Consider the following 19111-nt stretch of genomic DNA (forward strand, 5'->3'; position numbering starts at 1 on the left):
ACTTGACAGGTTCAAAAATGTTATAGAATCAGATTGATCACATAACTGATCCATTTTATGACCATTACAACTTGCAACCACAATCAATGAGCAGACTCCTTTACAGTTATAACTCAAGGACTATCCATACTGCTTCCTCTTCAGTACTATAAACTTCTGTCCTTTCTTGAATATATTTTATCTAGTTCAGGTGTAGAAGCAAAGACCCAAAACAATATTTTCTAATATTAATATTATATCAAAAATTGGACTATTATAATTTTTGAAAACATTCATAACTTGGAGTATTGAAAGATAAACATCACATATTTATAGAATATTGATAATAATTCGCTTAACAAAATTTGTCAATTTTCAGTCTTGAAATTAACTTTTTACTGAAGGAAAAACAAGAAAGAGAATTAAAATTTAATTCACTTATTCATTAAATTATTAATCACAGCATGTAGATCTAACCAAAAAGAGGATGGAAGCTGCACCTGCCCTTCTTTTAAATGAGAAATTCAGCCATAAATTAGTGGGCAATGCCTGTTCCAACCACAGAAATTTAGGAACACTGAAAGCAGATCATTTGCTGCTTATAAGAATGTCAAATTAATTTATTCTAATTTATAATACTTGCAACTTGCTCCACTCCCAAGAGTCTGTATGATGTATCACACCAACAGCTTTGTTCCTTATGCCATCTGTCTTATAAACTCGCAGGATTCTTTTTCTTTCGCCATGTATATGTATACATTCGAACTAGACTGTTACATTGCTTTGTGTCATATACTATATGCATGTATATATTGGTATATGCATAATGGTTATTTTTTGAGAGCTGAATGCAACAAAATTTCATTTTAATGTATGCTGATGTGTATATTTAAACTGACAATAAAGTTCTGTTCTGTTCTGTTCCACTCCACTCCACTCAACAGAAAGCAGAAGTTAAAAATAGTTATATTCAAATCAATATATAAAAAAACAACAACACACAGAAGGTTAAAATTTTTAATGGATGTCTATAATCAGTCATCTGATACCAAAAGCCCAAGGAAATAAAACAGCTTTAACTTATTTATAGAACATTTCATAAAGTGAAGCTATTAAATATAAGATATGCCATTCTTACATTTCATGAACCTTAGGGGGGAGGAAACTTTAATCAGGATCTCTTTCAGACAGGCAGACTCAATTCTTGCAAGACATTGTCTGAAATATCTTGCTGCAATACCATTTGGGGTTTTAAGTAGGTTTCATACCTACTGTATGAACTAGACCCAAAAGTCCACCAATAATCAATGCAATATTTTGCAAAAGTAGCTTCCAGATCACTTCCAACTGAGTGGTGATCAAAATATGAATTCAAAAATTGAGATCATCCTGTCCACTTAAGCTTCAACTGGTGCATAAATGAAAGCTGGGCAAAGGATCCCCTAAACAAATGTTCCAAATCACATTTTTTGTGAGGTGGAAGCATGAGCCCATCCAATATAACTACTATACTGGGGCTGGGGCTATTAAAATGCCCAAATATCTACTGACCACTAGCAATTTGGTCTTTCTAGGATTACATCTGAACTTTTTTGATCCATTCCATGTCATCACAATCTCGAGATACCAGTTCAAGATTTCATTTCTAATATCCTCATGTCATGGTCCCATCAGAGCCTGGTTCGGAGTAGTAGTAGTAGTTGGAACTGGGACTATCCAACGGGGATGGCACAGCTCCCTTGGGATGCTTGAGAGGCCAGGGTCTGAGGCTGATGCTGTCCCAGGCCTCTCAAGCATTGGGGGAGATGGTTGACTGGACAGACAGTATAAGCAAGCTCAGAGAAGGACTGTGTGGCTACTTGGGAGAAGGTTGCCCCATCACTCCTCACAAGGAACACCTGGAGTGGATTGACTTGAGAAGCCATGGGGAGTTAGTCTGTCAGGAACAATTGTTTGTTTTGGCTTACGCTCCTTTGGCTTTTGACTTGTGCCTTTTGCCTTGTCTTGCTTTACCTTGTCTTGAGAACTGCCTTTTGTCTTGTACCTTGATTTTGCCCTGTGGACTACAGTTTGCCTCATGGACTTACTTAGCCCGGTGGACGGACTTGGGACCCTAGACCTTGCCCTGTGAGTGTGCTCCTATGCTGTGGACTTTCTTTGTTATATACAGGCTGTTGTTTGGGGAACTGAGGGTGGCTCCACCCTACACTACCCTGAAGATAGTTACCTCCAGTTCCCCAAACAACAGCCCATACATAACAAAGGAAGTCCATCAAAAGTTTATGGCTCCAATTATTGGGTAAAAGACATCGTATTATCTTGATTTATTAAGAAGTTACTTATAGATGTAGATTATATGTTGACAATTATAAAGAAATATAGCCCTTCTATATTGAAATTTTGTATACAATTTTATATACATAAACATTTACTTATATAATTGTATTTTATTGTTTTTTTACTTTCACTACTATTTTATTTTTCTTCTTTGTTCTGTTTATGTATAAATAAAAGGAAAAAGAGAGATCAATGTCATTATTCACTTGGTCCAGAGTAGTGATGTATATTTGAATGCCATCAACCTATCAGCAATATCTCATTCAAAACAAACAGATAAGTGATTACTTCCAGTAATTTTATGTAATGTTAAACAACATGAAGGAAAATTCTGCAGAACTGTATACCAAAATTCCTGTAGAGACAAGTACATCTTTGTAAAAAATGTAAAACAGTTGTAACTAATTAATATTCAGTTAATTTAAAAGGAAAATTTAGTTATTATTTTTTGATTGAAGCTCTTGAATTTTATGAAGTGGAATCTTTTAAAAATGTATTCTGAGAAACAGGGAACACAAGGCAATTAAAACATTTTTAAGAGGATATAGCAATAATGGTAGGAAAATATTTTAACTTTTTAAATCGAACTAATAAATCGAACTAATAAACTGGCATTTCATACTTTTTAGAAAATTCTGATCTTGATGATAGTTTATGACTCCTAATTCATATAAAACTGAATTAATATTAGCATAATAAAATGTAATTTTGAAAAATATTTCCTTATGGAGGGTAATTGGATTATGTGTTATGTATTGCATATGACTCATGAAATACCATGATATAATTCAACTTCTAGAGTAAAACTTATGACTTTGGAAAGTTAATTAAGAAATGACTATAAATGAATGCTTGGCAACATTGAATATTGCTGAAAGGCAGTTTTTCTATAAAATGTTCAATAGATCTAGGGAACTACTTCTGCTTTTGTGGAATGCTGTTGTCCAGGAAATTCTTATGTTTTAAAAGCCATGCTCAACTTTATATTATTGAGGAAAAGGGAATTAATACTTATGAGAAAGTTATAGTACAGTATCAAATGTTTATTCTGAGAGTTAGATGGGCAGTACCTAAATCTGATTAATAAATAAATAACATTTTACAAATTAGTATTTGTTTTAGATAAGTGCTAACCAAATTAAACAAGTGCTACTTGTAGAATTAAAGTTGCAAGAAAAAGTATGTGAACCCCTTGGGATTACGTGGAGTTTTGCATGAATTGGTCATAAAATGTGTTCTGAACTTCATCTAAGTCACAACAATAGAAAAACCCAGTCTGCTTAAAATAATACTACACAAACATTAGAAGTTGCCATGGTTTAATTGAATATAACGTGTAAATATTCACAGTGCAGGGAGGAAAAAGTATGTGAGCCCCTAGCCTAATGACTTCTTCAAGAGCTAATTGGAACCAGGAGTGAGCCAACCTTGACTCCAATCAGTGTGATGATATTGGATGTGTTGCTGACAGCTGTCCTGCCCTTTAAAAACACACACCTGTTTTGGGTTTACTGGTTTCAAGAAGCACTGTCTGATGTGAACCATGCCTCGCAGAAAAGAGGTCTCAGAAGACCTACAATCAAGAATTGTTGACTTGCTGGAAAGGGATGAAGCTGGAAAGGGTTACAAAAGTCTCTCCAAAAGCCTTGATTTCATGTGTCCATGGTAAGACAGACTGTCTACAAATGGAGAAAGTTTAGCACTGTTGCTACTCTCCCTAGGTGTGGTCGTCCTGTAAAAATGACTGCAAGAGCACAGCGCAGAATGCTTCATGAGGTAAGGAAGAATCCTAGAGTGTCAGCTAAAGACCTACAGAAATCTCTGGCACATGCTAACATTTTTGTTGACACATCTACAATAAGGAAAACATTAAACAAGAATGGAGTACATGAGAGGATACCACGGAGGAAGCCATTGCTGTCCCAAAAAAATATTGCAGCACGTTTGAAGTTTGCAAAAGAGCACCTGGATGTTCCACAGCACTACTGGCAAAATATACTGTGGACAGATGAAACCAAAATTGAGTTGTTTGGGAAGAACACACAACACTATGTGTGGAGAAAAAAAGGCACAGCACACCAACATCAAAACCTCATCCCCACTGTAAAACATGGCGGAGGGAGCATCATGGTTTGGGGCTGCTTTGCTGCCTCAGGGCCTGGACGGATTGTTGTCATTGATGGGAAAATGAATTCCAGAGTTTATCAAGACATTTTGCAGGAAAACATACGACCATCTGTCCGCCAACTGAAGCTCCGCAGAGGATGGGTGATGCAACAGGACAATGACCCAAAGCATACAAGTAATTCAACAAAAAAATGGCTTCAACAGCACAGAATACGCCTTCTGGAGTGGCCCAGTCAGAGTCCTGACCTCAACCCGATTGAAATGCTGTGGCATGACCTTAAGAGAGCGATTCACACCAGACATCCCAAGAATATTGCTACACTGAAACAGTTTTGTGAAGAGGAGTGGTCCAAAATTACTCCAGATCGTTGTGCAGGTCTGATCTGCAACTACAGGAAATGTTTGGTTGAGATTATTGCTGCCAAAGGAGGGTCAACCAGTTATTAAGTTCAAAGGTTCACATACTTTTTCCTCCCTGCACTGTGAATGTTTACATGTTATGTTCAATTAAACTATGGCAACATCTAATGTTTGTGTAGCATTATTTTAAGCAGACTGTGTTTTTCTATTGTTGTGACTTAGATGAAGTTCAGAGCACATTTTATGACCAATTCATGCAAAACTCCATGTAATCCCAAAGGGTTCACATACTTTTTCTTGCAACTGTATATAAAGAGAAAGCATAATGCCAATATGTTAGTATATGAAAAAAATGAACACATTTATTCGTCTAATCTAAATTTATTTAAATGCACCTGGGAAATTATTGTAATTTAACACATTTTAATCATTAGTATTATAAGAGACTGAATTATTCATAAACAATCCAATATATATTTACTTACATTGTTCCTGTACATGACCAGGCCTTCTCATCCCACCCCCAGGACTTAGCTCCTTCACAATAATCAGCTAGTCTAGTTAATACATTTCTAAAGCCAGTCTTGGATAGGAAATAAGAATCATGTCATCAGCATATATTAACTTGGAAATTTTCCAACCATTAAGTGAGGGGGAGGAAAAAAAAACCTAAGTGACAATGGCCACTACAATATTATTAATATAGAAGTTAAATAAGAAAGGAGCAAGTAAACAGACCTATTTGATTCCCCTTTCCAACTAAATAGGGTATGACAAAAACTCTGGTACACCCATTCTTACATTGGCTGTAATTTCAATATGTAATTCAATTATTAATTTAAGAAGGTGCCTATTGATGTCTGTCCTAGCTAGTGTCTTTCAAAGTTGAGATCTGTCAATTGAATTAAAGGCAGAAGGAAGAACAATGAGGGGAATACAGTGTTGTTTTGCTTGTCTACTGGTATATTTCTGAGTAAGAACCTTCAATCTTCTACTGTGCTATGTCCTTTTTGAAATCCTGCTCTGGATGGAAGAGTTTTGTTTCTTCTTCCCATTGAATAATTTATTCAAAATATGCCTGGCATAAAGCTCAGAAATCTAATTGGATGATAACTGGAGGTTTCCCATTAGTTGCTTTTTTGGGGGGTGGGGTGGGGAGAGAATTGAATATATTATGCTTTGCTTCCAGTGGGGCAGTACTACATGTTTTATCCACTTCTAAGAAAAAAAGTCTAGTCATTTTCCAAATCCCAGAGTTTAAATCAGCAGAAAAGATTTCTGAAGTGGTGCAGGGTTTCCTGCCTAAGCAGGGGTTGGGCTAGGAGACCTCCGAGGTCCCTTCCAACTTTGTTATTCTATTCTGTTCTGTTCTGTTCTGTTCTGTTCTGTTCTGTTCTATGAACACTCTGGTAGTAAGCTTAATTCAATAGAGGCTATTATTGGCTCAGTATGAGCAGCTGCAGTAGAGGAAAAATACTGAGTTCAATTTTGGACTGGGACATGGTATTGTGTGTGAAAATATCATTAGCTACCAATTCCCAAAACTTTACATTTTTAAAAAATTAAACTGAGACCAAGTTCTACACACTAATCCATATGAAAAGATGACTTCTTAATCTTTTTAATAATTCCTTGTATTAAGATCAGGATTGGATCAATAACTAAATCAACGAATCTGTCCTTTTCTCTCTCTATAGCTTTCTCAAACTTGTCTTTTGTTACTAGTTTTGGTCTTATCATTCTTTCCTTGTATTATTTCCCCCGGGGTGACAAGTAGTGCTTATTTGTGAGCACATTATTAAAGTAAAATGTTTACATTAGAATTAAATTGCAATACACCTTTGATTCAACATCTATGGGTTATTTTAAAAAGTAGAAATTTTCTTGCTAAGGTTAGTGCTCCATCCAAGATGGCATTTAACCTTTATCAAGATTATATTATCTCAGGCCCATTCAGTCTCAACTGGTCAATACCTATCCTTCTATATCCCTGCCATTACAACTGATGAAACTTCTTGGATGAGAAACCAAACATTTTATTCTTCTTCCTCAAGGAAAAAGAAGCCCAGCTGCCTTTTGAAAAAGCACCTTTGAGATCTGGATTGGAACAAAGCAGCCTGACTGGTCAGTTTAGATGAGAGCTAAACACTAAAAGGAGTTCCTCAGAATTTAGATCAGGTTTACATGATCCTCGACTCATGTATGGAAGAAATCAATGCCAGTTTGGGCAACAGAAAAAAGCAAGCTTGAAGTCTCACTATTGGGCCTTCTCCCCACTCATGCTGGCTGAGACTGAGTTGGGTGGAGAGGAATCCATGCAAATTAGGGATGGCAGGTGCTGAGAAAGACACAGGCACAAAGAATTAGGGCTTTGCTTTTTCTGCAGAAAGTCTACCAGGCCAGTCTTCCCTCTCCCCGAAAAGAGGACAAAGACTATCCGGCCAGGCCTTAGGAGAACACCATACTAAGCGCAAAGTAGAGGCCAGGGAAAAGACAGCAGCCCCTCTTGCAAGAGCTCACAGGAGGGGCTACTCAATCACTAAGTAGGTTTGATTCCATCCAAATCAAGGTACATTGCTGAAAATTTCTATTATTCTGACTTTACCCAATAGACAAAAAGAAACACTCAAGCCTTTACTGGACTCTGGAGCAACTGCTTTGCTGATTTCATAGAATTAGCAGCAGTTCTGAAGCATTGCAGATTCTGTAAGGCTTACTATTCCTGTGCAAGTAGAAACAATAGATGGTCAGCCCTTAAAAACAAGTCCAATTAAACAAACTAGTCCCCCTGCCAACTATCAGTTGCAAAACATATAGAAATTTCCTATTTATATCATGAATGCACCACCTTCACATCCTAATCATATTGGGATTGACACAATCCTGCAATAATCTGAGAGACTATGTCTTTTCCTACTTCATTGTGTGTAAGCAATGGCCCCTTTGAAACAAGCAAAAGAAAACCCTGGGTTGAAGAGGCAAAGTTGTTAGCTAAGTACAGAGTCTTTGCAGACTTTGGGGAAGAGGAAGCATCAGTCTTTCCCACACATACAGTCTATACTTTAAAAAAAAAATCTGATTTATAAATATAGAAAATAGAACACCATAATTTACTAACCCCAATCGTGTATTTTAATTTATCAAATGCTGTCAAAAAATTAATCCCCCTCCTCGACTCTGATGTGATTATATGCATTTTGAAGGATCAACTTGGTAAATATATGTGTACTTTGCAATCTATCCAATAAGTCCAATATGACTGGTACTAGATAATGGTCTCTCATTATTATGACATTAAGCACTTTGTACAGTAGTTGGGACCCCACTGATTGGGTTTGGGGAATCAGGGTCTTGCTACTTATGGACAAAGAAGTTGGTGACTTTAGGAGTCTAATAAAACCTTTTTGCAGATTAGAATTGAAATATTGCTTCAAAATTGACAGCTTCTTAGCTGACATGGGATATTGCCTCTTTGCTGGGATTTTAATCCCTGGGATCAAATAGATCACAAAGTATTTGCAACAGTTAGATTTCTTGGGTTACTGCATTTCCATAGATGGAGTTCAAATGGATCCCCAGAAAGTACACACACTGTTCTCATAGCAGGCTCCCAAAAATGCAAAGGATGTTCAGTGTTTTTTAGGCTTTGCGAACTTTTACAACTTTTATTCCTACCTTTGCACATAAAAGTTAAATCTCTAACTCAACTGTTAAGAAAAGAGAGTTCAATTTGCTTGGACAAGCACAGAGCAGGTGGCATTTGAAGAGCTAAAACAGTTACAACAGCCCCTTCTTCAAATACCCCAACCCATTCAAGAGATTTACAGTTTACAGTTTATTGGAGTTCTATACCGCCCTTCTCCCAGGGGACTCAGGGCGGTGTACAGCCACATTAAAACACATGAATTTATAAAATTTAAAACCAATTAAAACAAATATGTACAATTTGGCCCTCAATTAAAACACACATAAACCCACTTAAAATTCATATCAGGCCAGTCTGGCTTGCTGAAACAGGAAGGTCTTTAGGGCACGGCGAAAGGTCGGGGCTAAGACGAAGCTCTAGGGGCAGCTCATTCCAAAGAGCTGGTGCCCCCACAGAGAAGGCTCTCCCCCCGGTTGTCATCAGTCGGCATTGTTTGGCTGACAGCACCCTGAGGAGCCCCTCTCTATGGGAGCGTATTGGCCGGTGGGAGGTTGTTGATGGCAGAAGGCGGTCTCGTATGTATCCCGGTCCTAAGCCATGGAGCGCTTTAAAGGTGGTGACCAACACCTTGAATCGCACTCGGAAGACCAACGGGAGCCAGTGCAGCTCGCGCAGGAGGGGTGTTACATGGGCGCGTCGAGTTGCACCTGTAACCACCCGCGCGGCCGCATTCTGGACCAGCTGGAGCCTCCGAGTGCTCTTCAAGGGGAGCTCCATGTAGAGAGCATTGCAGTAGTCCAGACGGGATGTGACGAGGGCATGAGTGACTGTGCGCAGGGCATCCCGGTCCAGAAAGGGACGCAACTGGTGCATCAGGCGATAGAAAGCTCCCTTGGCCACGGCTGTCATGTGCTCTTCCAAAGACAGCCGTGCATCCAGGAGAACACCCAAATTGCGAGCCCTCTCTGTGGGGGCCAAGATCTCACCCCCAATAGTCAGCGATGGCGCCAGCTGACTATATCGGGACGCCAGAAGCCACAGCCACTCAGTCTTGGAGGGGTTGAGTTTGAGCCTGTTTTTCCCCATCCAGATCCACACGGCCTCCAGGGACCCAGACATCACGTCAAGGGCATCATTGGGGTGGTTTGGAGTGGAGATGTACAGCTGAGTGTTGTCAGCGTACTGATGGAATCTCACTCCGAAACCACGGATGATCTTGCCCAGCGGCTTCACATAAATGTTGAACAGAAGAGGCAAGAGGACAGACTCTTGCGGCACCCCACACACAAGGTGCCTCGAGGTCGACCTCTGCCCCCCTGCCAACACAAACTGCGTACAGTCGGAAAAGAAGGAGGAGAATCACCGCAACACGGTGCCCCCCACTCCTAACCCCTCCAATCATCGCAGCATGATACCATGGTCGATGGTATCAAAAGCCGCTGAGAGATCTAATAGGACCAGGACAGAGGAACAACCCCTGTCCTGAGCCCTCCAGAGATCATCAACCAATGTGACCAATGCCATTTCCGTGCTGTGCCCTGGCCTGAAGCCCGACTGGAATGGGTCTAGATAATCAGCTTCATCCAGGTACTGGGGCAGTAGCTACCACAGTACTCTTACAGAAGGCCCTGGGGAGAGGGGGGAGAAACCGTTTTTTGCCTTATGCATTTTACTCCAGAGCATTCACTTCCCCATAAAGAAATTATGACATTTTAAATAAAGAACTGTTAGAAGTTAAAACAGCTTTTGACCAAGAGAGACATTTCTTAGAAGGGGTGTGTTGGTCAATACCGATCATAAGAATCTGGAAATGGTACAATAAACTAAGCCAGTATACCTGAAGCAAGAAAGATGGAGTCATTTTTTTTCTCTTGCTTTGACTTTACATTATATATGTACCAGGCTCAAAGAAATTGATGCTGGATGCAGTGTCCCATAAACCTGAGTAATATTGAACACCCCAGACCCTGGTTACTGCAAGGATTTTACAACCCTCTAATGTTTGGCAAGTTCCTGCAGAAGCAGCTATCAAGGTATACCCCAGGATTTATTTGCCAACAGCAATCTCTTGACTAGTTCATGGGCCAAATGGATACTCTAGAGCAGGGATGTTAAACTCACGTTGTCACGTTGTCATCACATGAGGTATCTTGACTTTTCCTCTTCACTAAACCAGGGCTGGGCATGGCCAGGCTGCAACGCATCTGGCCCGTGGGCCGCAAGTTTGGTACTCCTGATCTCGGGAGTCCCAGTAATACTATATCCCTTGTATTCCACTATTTTCAATGGAAGGGATTTGAAGCTCACAGAATAGTGGTGCCTGTCTGCATCTTGGAGGGAGGGAGGTTTTGCTACTTTACCATGATAACCAGACAGCAGGACACGGGTGGGTGTATTCAAGATGTTGCCCAGAACATTAAGAGACTTTTGGGGACATACAATAGCAGCGGATATCAAGGATTTCCCCTTCCCTGAATTCAAACGTTCCTGGGAAAATACCAGATATGTGCATGTCCCTGACTTGGTGTGGCAATTCCATCAATGTTTCCCAGAAAAGCCATAGCCTCCCAAACACCCAGTTCCCTTCCATGCACAGGAACCGCCCAAGGAATCAAAGTGAAGGAGTTAACTAGACAGAGTGGGACCCTCTGGAGGGAGATATGGCAGTTGATGCAGTCCAACTATCCGCTTCCGGCCTTCACTTCCTGAGAGAGATGGGAGAGGAACATGCTGATCATCTAGATATTTTCCAGACAGCAGCACCTGCTCCAACGGATACTTCAGATATGGGGGTGGATTCCTTTGAACTGGCTTCCTTTCCATCCCTCCCAGTTTCTTGTGCGAACTCAGACAATGAGGATGCCACAAAAGAAGGGGAGGGCTGTTTTGAAAGGGGGGTAATGTGGGAAAATACTAGCAGAGTCAGGAGAGAAGTTAAATGGCAAATTAGTCTGATATTCCTACCTGAGCGCAAGAGGATGAAGTCTGACCATGGTTGAATGCCTCTGAATCTTATCTAGTCTTACCCGTGCAAACTTCTCAGTCTGAGAAGATTTCTGTGTATAGGCAGCTAATTGAACTCTTCACGTGTGAACCTGATTGTTCATGCCTGACAATTACTGGTATTCAAAATATTATGCTCTGCCTAAATGCAAGAAGACATACTGATGATGTTGTATCCTTCTTCCATCTTGGATATATTTAAAAAGCATCAAGAAAATATTTTATTTTAAGTAGAACGCAATGGAATGGTTAAAAAAACCAACAATAGTAAAATTTCTTTGCATCCTGTCAATACAAACTGTAAATTTTACCTGTATTTGGTTGTCATTTCTAATCTTAATCTGATCTCCTTGGCAATCTTGTTTTCTTTGGCTGTCCATAAACAGATACCCATGTTTCCCCAAAAATATGACCTACTCAGAAAGTAAGTCTGATTTTTACACGTGCATCCAATATAAGCCCTACCCCCAAAATAAACCCAAATCAAGACCCCGCCCACTCCAGGATGCACGGGTAAAAATTAAGCTAGGGTGGGGATGGGGTGGGGAACTGTCCTATTACTTACCTTTGGATAGTTGCAGCCAGTTCTTGCACATCTCGCCCACCTCGATCTCTGTTATCGACTACAGAGGCTTTCAAGAAAGCCTCGCTGGTTGCAGAAGAAATGAGCTCAGGTGTGCGAGGCCTGGTTGCAACTATCTGAAGCCGAAGAAGTTCCTGAAGGCCTCTGACAGTGAAAAGGAGGCTGGGGGTGATGTGCACAAGTGAGGTGAGTCAGTGGACAACATCCTCCCCGAAAAGAAGACCGTGTGTCTTTTTTGGTGGCAAAAAATATATAAGACAGGGTCTTATTTTCGGGAAAACACAGCATTAGTGCCAATATTCTGAGTTACTATAAAAGCTGCTAACTTTTTGTATACTGTTTTTACGGAATCCAACTTTGTATTTATATAGATTAAACAGTCAAGCATGGAAATTACAGTTTATGCAGTTAATAGACACTGTTTAGCAGCAAAGGCTGTTGTGAATTCTTCTGGCAATTGCTTCACTTACTTTTCCCCCAGCAGAAAGTATTAAAGGGAGACTAATAAAGCCAAGATTCCAATCATATGATTCAATTCCTCATGCAAAGTACTCTAATAGTTGTTGTCAATTTTGTTTCTAAATCCTAGTTCAATATATTATAATATTAGAGGTAGGAATCAAATGGAAAGGATTTATTTTGTTATTATGTTTACTTATATGTTCTTGTCTATCATGTAGCCATCAATTTTTGGCTACTTTATTGGTTTAGATAGATAAGCCTAGATTTGTCCTGTTGCATTTCTTGTTCTTCCCTATTGCTTTAATATCAATATATCATATCTGAAGGCTTTAGTAACTTGTTTAGATTTAGAATATTTCTCACAGAAAATGTGTTTATTAAATAAAAAAGAAAACTAAGATGTATAGGTAAGATATTTATCTATTTTTATAGCATAAGGAGCTCATAAGAAGTTAATGTTTCACTGCCATCCGAAGTTCCATTCTGCTCCAGAATATGATAAGGATTATTTGAGAAGTGGAGACAAACACTGTAATTCAACAGTTTTGTGTGCTGAATCCAAAAGTAGAGATATATTTAATGCAAATTAATTATGGATGATTGTAATAAATTATGGATTTCATTTATTGATATTTATTGCACAATTTTATAATGTAGGTAAATAAATATAAGCTCTATGTGTCTTTGTTTGTTTTTAGCTTTCTTTTTTACTTTTATCATTTTATATATTATTTTTCTTTGCTTTTTGCATTTTATTACAAAATAAAAAAAATCCTAGATAGCAAATAGAGAACATATCCTCTTTTATACAGACCTGTTGCTGTGAAATCAAAAACTGATGAAAACAATAATATGGGCAGTTAAACAAAAACTGCTATAAGTTACAGTATGTAGAACTCATAGGTGGTTAGATGCTGCTGCATGGCCGAATCACTCTACACCACATTTTCTTTCACATTCTTAAGAGGAAAAAAAGAGAGCAAATGTTGATATCCCTTAGTTCAGAATCATTGGTAGTGGTTCATATATTAGAATAAAGGCAGGAGGACAAAGGCTGAAGTCTACCTTGGTCATGGAAGCTCACTGGGTGATTTTTGAGCCAGCCACACCCCCTCAGCCCAAATTATCAAAAAAGTAATAGTTAAAATTAGGGAAATCAGACAGATCCAAAAACTGATAGGTACTTTTGGAGTAAAAGGGAAGAAGAATCTGCTATTTTTATTTGCAATAGTGAAAGCAACTTTGGTTAAATAGTTTCCAAGTATCAACTACCGTATTTTTCGGAGTATAAGATGCACCGGAGTATAAGACGCACCTTAGTTTTTGGGGAGGAAAATAAGAAAAAAGCTGATTGGTGGGTGGATGGGCCTCCCAGAATACCCCCAATCAACTGTTCCCAGAGGTGAATTTTAGCAACAGGTTCATTGGTTGTGAGCTCTGTGCCTTGCTTTTTTTTCCTGCCTTTGAAACATCTGAAACTTTGTTTCAGAAAAAACTTTTTTTTCTGCCTCTGAAAGCCTCTGAAACAGAGCTTCAGAAAAAAAGGCAAAACAAAGTTTCACAGGCTTTTTTTCTGAAGCTTTTTTTCTGAAGCTCTGTTTGGAGGCTTTTTTTTCTGAAGCTTTGTTTCAGCATCTGAAACCTCTGTTTGAGAGGCTGGGCAGGGCTACATTCGGAGTATAAGACGCACCCAGATTTTCACCCTCTTTTTTTGGGGGGGGAAAGTCTGTCTTATACTCCGAAAAATACGGTAAGAGGTACCATCTAAATCTGCAATGAGGCTCAATTAAAATACAAAGCCACTGAATACATACAATTCAAGTATGCTAGAATTCCTCTGCTAACATTTTGATTCAATGCTTGGAATATAATCACATTCATATATTTATATTCTCTACAAATATAAAGTGCACATTTATCAGCAGAATTCTTGTGGTTATAGTAAAAAGCCAGACTGAAAGATACATAGCTGCAAATATATATCAGTTCAGAAGTAATGCTATGCAACTTTCAAGAAACTACTTATATAACTATGTTTAGGTTTTGAAGAGTAAACCTCAAATTACAGATGATCCTTGCTTAACAGGGGTGGTGCAGTGGCTTAACTGTTAAGACACTGGGCTTGTCAGTTTGAAAGCCGGCAGCCCAGATTCAAGACCCAAGTGCCACATGAGCTCCCGTCCTTGCCCCACTCCTGCCAACCTAGCAGTTCAAAAGCATGCAAATGCAGGTAGATAAATAAGTACCACTTTGATGGGAATGTAACAGAGCTCCATGACTTCATGCTAGCCATGAGTGCGGAAATGTCTTCCGACAGCGCTGACTCAATGGCCTTGAAATAGAGATGAGCAGCGCCTTCTAATTGGCAATGACTAACGAAGTAAAATCCACAGGGACTCATTTACCTTTTTACCTTGCTTAACAATCACCCCTTCAATGAATGTTCAAACTTATGACAGAACTGAACAAGTTGTAGTTACAAGTTGGCCATCATACTTACGTTTGCAGGTGGAATAGCTGCATTTGTTAGCTGCATCCACCAGTAGCTAACAGCAATTAAGGAACATGCATAGCATGTTTGAAAGGAACTGAATACTTTAAAATATTACAGACTAATTAATTTTAGTGTCTTTTGCAAGTATATTGTTTATATTTATTTACAGTATTTTTACAGTGACTAGTCAAATGTGTCTGATAAGTGATCAAAGAATCTGAAATAGCTGAAAGTAAGAAGCAAAGAAACTCTCCATCAGCAATATATTCTATAGTTTAGAAACCTTAACTGGGAAGATCTGCTTTTTATCCCATGTACTCTGCACTTCACATGTAGCAAATTTTAAGAACTTTATTCTCTCTAGTCTAATAAAGTGGGCAGAATAATTTTACACAAGATAGTGTCTCACATGGAAAATATGATTAAAAACAGAAAAACACGCCATAGAAGAAAAGTCTTGCTGCAGGAAAGTAAGCGTAGTTTCTGTAAAAGAAATTCTAAGTTATTAAATTTTTCTTCGATCAATTACTGAGGAAAAATGTTGCAGATTTGATGTAACAGACAATATTACAACCTGACTTTTAAAGACCTTTGACAAAATGCTTCATCAAAGATTCCAAAATAAACTCAGAATGAGTAAATAACTAATTAAATGAGAGTAGAAAAAAAATATAAAGTTACACATAAAATGGGAAAACTTTATTTTGAGTTTAAAACAAATAGCCCCATTAATGTTTATCTGAACTGTCTGAATTACTTCCACAAGAGAAATCTGAAATTATTTAAAGTGATGTGTCCTGAAAAACAACAACGGGAACTTATGCTAAATGTCTTGGTCACTTGTTTTTACTCCAAGATCAGAAGTATAGATGGGATAGTGCTATATGTATATTTGCCATCTAATTTATAGAAAAAATATCTGGGAAAATGCTTTTTAAATGCTTTTTAAAATGCTTTTTTAAAAAAAAATTATATTTGAATGTTATAAAAGAAGATGCACATATATAACCCACACACGTGGGCTCTCCAATTTCTATAGCAAATAAATTTAAAACTGAAGGTAAGTTACATACTAGATAAGCAATCCAGGGAGATAGTTGCAATCAGTGCTCTGTTCAGAAAAAGTAGCAGAGTCCACAATAGCTTTTCAGCCATGAGCAATATGGTTATAAAACATTACTTTGCTCCAGCGCTTTGTGCCATCACCTCATCCAAACTAAGTAAAAGCAGCAGGAACACTATCAGTTCTTGCTAATGAAATGGCTAGGCTGAAAAGATTTAAGCAATCACCAGCCCTGATACTAACAAACATAATTTTCAAAAGGGGATTTATAAGATTAAATGATGCAAACTGGAACTAAATTCACTACAACTTTATAAATGGAATGTGTACAGGCACTGACTATGAAATAAGTGGATTCATATCTTCATATCTAAGAAAATGTTAATTGGATAGTAAAGTCAAAGACACAAAACAAACCCATGGGGGGGGGGAGGAGAGAGAGAAAGAGAGAGAGAGAGAGAGAGAGAGAGGGAGAGAGAGAGAGGGAGATACTCTTGATTGTACAGTTGCTGAAATTTTTCTTCGTGAATCTACACTCAGTACTCCATAATGACAAAGTGAAAACAAAATTTAAGAAATATCTGTAAATTTATTAAATAGAAAAAATGGAAATATCACATTGGCATAAGTATTCAGACCCCTTCCAACACTACTTGAAATTTAGCTCAGGTGCCTCCCACTTCTCTTGATCATTGCTGACATGTTTCTATACCTTGATTGGAGTCTGCCTGTGATAAATTAAATTGATTGGACATGATTTGGAAAGCCATATACCTCTCTGTAGAAGGCTAACAGCTGACAATGCATACTGTGACTGTAGCAGAGCAAAAGCAATATGGTCAAAGGAACTGCCTGCAAAGCTCAGAGACAGGATTATTGCAAGGCACAGATCTGGAGAAGGCTACAATAAAATTTCTGCTGCACTGAAGGTTCCTAAGAGCACAGTGGCCTCAATAATTCTCAAATGGAAGAAGTTTGGCACAACCAGGACTCTTCCAATAACTGGTTGCCCTGTCAAATTGAGCAATAGGGGGAAGAAGGATTTTAGTAAAAGAGGTGACAACCCCCCGATGGTCACTCTGCCTGAACTCGATATCTTATGTGAAGATGGGACAGTTCCAGAGGACAACTATCACTGCAGCTCTCCATTGATCTGGGCTTTATGGCAGAATGGCTAGATGGAAGTCTCTCCTCAGTGCAAATCACATGAACATCAGCATGGAATTTGCAAAAAAAGCACCTGAAGGACTCTGACTGTGAGGAACAAGATTCTCTGGTCTGATGAAACCAAGACTGAACTGTTTGTCCACAATTCTAAACCAGGCACCGCTCATCACATGCGTAATACCATCCCAACAGTGAAGCATGGTGGTGGAACATCATGCTGTTGGAGTGCTTTTTAGCAGCAGGGACTGGGGGACTGGTCAGGGTTGAGGGGAAGCTGAAGGGAGCAAAATACAGGGATATACTCAATGAAAACCTGTTCCACAGTGCTCAGGACCTCAGACTGGGCCGAAGGTTCACCTTCCAACATAATGATCCTAAACATACAGCCAAGACAACATAGGAGTGCCTTAGGAATAACTCTCTGAAGTCAGAATCCTGATTTGAACCCTACTGAACATCTCTGGAGGGATCTGAAAATGGCTGTCCACCAACTGTCACCATTCAACCTGGCTGAACGTGAAAGGATTTGCAAGGAAAATGGCAGAAAATCCCCCAATCCAGGCATGCAAAGCTTGTTGCGTTGTACCAAAAAAGACTCAAGGCTGCAATTGCTGCCAAAATTGCTTCAACAAACTATGAGTGAAGGGTCTGAATACTTAAGCCAATGTGGTATTTCAGTTTGTTCTTTTTAATAAATTTCCAGAATTTCTAAAATTCTGTTTTCACTTTGTCATAATCGGGTACTGAGTGTAGATTAATGAGAAAATGAATTTTAACAACTGTAGAAACTGTAGGCTGCAGCATAACAAAATTGACAAAAGTGAAGAGGGCCTGAAAACTTTCTGGATGCACTGTGTGTGTACATACATACATATACCGATACATATACATATAAACATAAAGAGAGAGAGAGAGAGAGAGAGAGAGAGAGAGAGACAGAGACAGAGACACAGAGAGAGTGTCTGTGTTGGTTGTTAAAGAGAAGGACAGCAAGTCATTCTGAGTCTGAACCAGGGGGTGAAATGCTACCAGTTTGGACTGGTTCGGCTGAACCAGTAGCGATGGCGGCGGGTGATTCGGAGAACTGGTAGCACGAGGCTCCGCCCACCTGCCTGGTCGTCATTACTTCCTGGTTTTAACCAGGAAGTAACCTGTTTTTTACCCTCTGCACATGTGCAGAGAGTCTGCGCACCGAGCGGTGCATATACTTCTGAACCGGTAGGGAAGGTAAGTAGATTTCACCCCTGGTCTGAACTCACATCTGTATAAACTAAATCAATTCTTTTTTTTATTTAAAAAGGATAACTAGTAGGGGGAAATAATATAAAATTAGTCAGTATATGGAGAATCTCATTACTTCATGAGATTTCATCCAATTTATTTCTAGTTAATTTGGGGAAATTGTAAATGCTATCACAAGTGTGCCAGGAGTGCCTTAGCAACCACTGATGTCTGATCTCATTTGGTCATTGCACATTTCAATAATATAAGGTCCCCATCAAAGAAAGATTATAAACTGATTTTTTTTACCCCAGAATATGAAAACAAGCACAGCTGCTCTTCTGCACACTGAAGCATCCATATCCCAATGCCCATGTACAGAGTAGAACAGGGCAGATAATTATGATATATCAGTAGATCTCTGGGCTATTTTCATATACTCAACTTTTTTTCAACATTAAAAAAAGAGAAAATATTTTCTCTGTCTTCAGAAGAGGAGGACCTGGCATGTATTTTGGGTGAAAGAATTATGAACTTGATTCTGTTATGACACTGAGAACAACTCCCAAGTTTAAAAAGCACCAAACATATTTTTGCATCAGTTTCTTGTTAATGGGTTTTGGAATGCTAGTACAAACCCAAATCTGGCCCCACCGCAAGTTCCCAAAG

At 38.8% G+C, this 19111-nt stretch overlaps 1 protein-coding gene across 2 annotated transcripts in view; it reads right to left on the bottom strand.

The window, feature by feature from the left end:
* The window catches only part of MAP3K3 (mitogen-activated protein kinase kinase kinase 3), a 64703-nt gene that overhangs the window by 44383 nt on the left and 1209 nt on the right, over positions 1-19111 (bottom strand). The window lies entirely within an intron of this gene.

This window comes from Pantherophis guttatus, chromosome 4, assembly GCF_059756535.1.
Source record: "Pantherophis guttatus breed Tessera chromosome 4, ASM5975653v1, whole genome shotgun sequence".
Lineage (NCBI taxonomy): Eukaryota > Metazoa > Chordata > Lepidosauria > Squamata > Colubridae > Pantherophis > Pantherophis guttatus.